Source organism: Cynocephalus volans, chromosome 1, assembly GCF_027409185.1.
Source record: "Cynocephalus volans isolate mCynVol1 chromosome 1, mCynVol1.pri, whole genome shotgun sequence".
Classification (NCBI taxonomy): Eukaryota; Metazoa; Chordata; class Mammalia; order Dermoptera; family Cynocephalidae; genus Cynocephalus; species Cynocephalus volans.
The window spans coordinates 110,326,815-110,329,376 of NC_084460.1; positions in this window are offsets into that span (position 1 = coordinate 110,326,815).

Here is a 2,562-nt window from a genome sequence, read left to right on the forward strand (position 1 = left end):
AAGAAACAGTTCTTTTCCTGCTCCACACTTCAAAGCTGTTGCCTGTAAATGAGGCAGCCTCTCCTGCCGGGGGAAAAGTGGCGGTCACCCGCCACGACCGGTCAGCAGCAGCAGTCCTCCCTTAAGCAAGAAACTTTTTTTTTTCCTTTGAGTGCATGATGGTGAAGAATGCAAGACTACTAGTGGACGTCAGTGCCTCAGTTGTGCTAAGGCATCAGCACTTTTATCTTTTGCATTAGTGCAAATGTCAACACAGCAAAAAAGCCAAATATTGCCCTAATATAGTTGTGAAAATAGTTTTGACCCCATGGATCTGCTGAAAGGGGTTCAGGGACCCCCTAGTGGTCTGTGGATCACATTTTGAGACCCACAGTCCTAAACAGCTCTCCACCAACTCTGCCTCTGCCTGAGGGCTCACTGGTTCTTAGCAAGACTATTTCAATAGATGTAACTCTCTGTCTCTGTCTCTAGAGTTGTCCCTTCCAATCAATCCTCCACATGACAGCCAGACTGTGCTTTCAGAATATCGTGGGACATTTCTTTGCTTAAAACTCTTCAGTGGGTTTCATTGACTTATAAGTCCAAACTCCTTAGCATATGGCATATGAGGTAACCTTTGATCTAATGAAGACTTACCTTCTCCACCTATGCCCCAGCCACATACCTACATGTCCTCCCATTCAGTCACAGCAGTTCTTGTAATCCATTGTGTTGCCTGGAATGCCCTGCTCTCCTCACCTCTGATCCGGCTAACTCTTACTTACTCTTTAAAGTCAGCCTCTGTCACCTCCTCCGGGAAGATCTCCCAGACCACCTTTTTGGGTTAGCAGATTTTTCTCCTCCATGTTTCCATGCCATCATATACTTAGTTCTACCACAGCATTTCTAATAATGTACTGTAACAGTAGTGAATAATAATAATTACCATTATTATAGCAGGAAACATTTATTTAGTACTTGCTGGACACTTTGTCAAGCACTTTATTTTTATTTTATTTTTCTGAGTATAAATTTATTTTTTAATTATAAAAATTGTAATTATACAAAGCAAAATACAATATTACAATAAGTTGATAAATTTACACAAGGCAAAAATATCATCCATGATCCCACCACACTGATATAACAATGATTGTTTTGGGTGTAGGTGGTTTCTTTCATGTGCATATTTTGACAGAGCTGTAATAGCCCAGTATGTTTAATTTTGTGTCCTGCTTTTTTCTTTTTGTATTTAATCATTTAGAAATGTATTATGATGAACTCCTGAAAACAAAAATGTTCTTAACTATCTGATTTAGAAAATTCAAAACTGTCAGAAGAGATATCAAAAAGAAATAAATTAAGGAAAAAAAATGAGGTAATAATGAGAAATGAGTTTTGACCTTGATTTCAATCTCGCATAACAAAGCCTGTCAAAGAAAATGAATGATAGTCATATATTTAACAAGTTACACTATATATATATATATATATATATAAAGATTACTATTCCCTAAAAGAATTATGTAAAGTTAATGTTTGACTAAAATATTTACATCAAAGTTGCTTTGTAGACTGCTTATTGGTCATTTTTTTTTTCTTTAAAAAAAATCAACAAAATTTGCAAACCTTTATCTAGACTGAGCAAGAAAACAGGAGAGAAGACAGAAATTACTAACATCAGAAATACAACAGGGGCATGGTTGAGCAGTTGGTTCTGTTAGTCTGGAGTGGGCTTTTATGAGAGAGGCAACCTCTTCTTTTTCCTGTCTCCACTGGTGACTCTCCTTGTGTCACTGCGGTCAGGTGTCTGGTGGGCCATCTGCACGGTAGCTGTGACATCAAGCTGCTTTTGCCGCAGCCGTGGCCTTGACGGCAGGTCACCTGCGAGCAAGTGGTGTTTTCAAGCACTCCCCGCCTGCTTCCCAGTGGCAGGGGCTGCTCTCGCTCCTGCCTGGGACCCCGACCCTGGGTGTGCCCTGACTCTTGCCTGCATGATCGGGGAAGGCGGGGGGGGGGGGGGGGGGGGGCTAGCCATTGACTCCTAACTTAGGACCCCTGTCAAGCACTTTAAATGTATCATAATCTTCTACTATACTTATTAGTCACAGTAAAACTTCGAGCTCCTTAACTCCAGTGTGTGGGAGGTAAGATAGCAAAATGGTTACTTGGGAGGTAAGATAGCAAAATGGTGCATGGTTTTCAAAGTCTAGGTTCCCATCCCCGCTTCAAGCTATGTCAATTTAAACAAGTTTCTCATTTCTTTTTCCCAAAAAACTTATTTTTTTTCCCCAGAGTGATAAATGTTAAAAAGAAAAATACAAAAAAAGGAAGCAATAAATGACTTGCAAACCACCAGTCAGAAATAAAATTATCTGTGAGCATGATTATAGAGATTTCCAAGTGGATCTGTATATTAGAATGATACATGAATAAACAAAAATTATAACCTAGGATTATATTCTATATCCTATTGTTTAAAAGTAAAAAATACACAAAAACAAGTGAAATTCAAGGGATTCCTGAAATTCGGGTAAATGTTTTTTCACTATGAGGAATAATGAGATATTGGCTGTCCCTTTA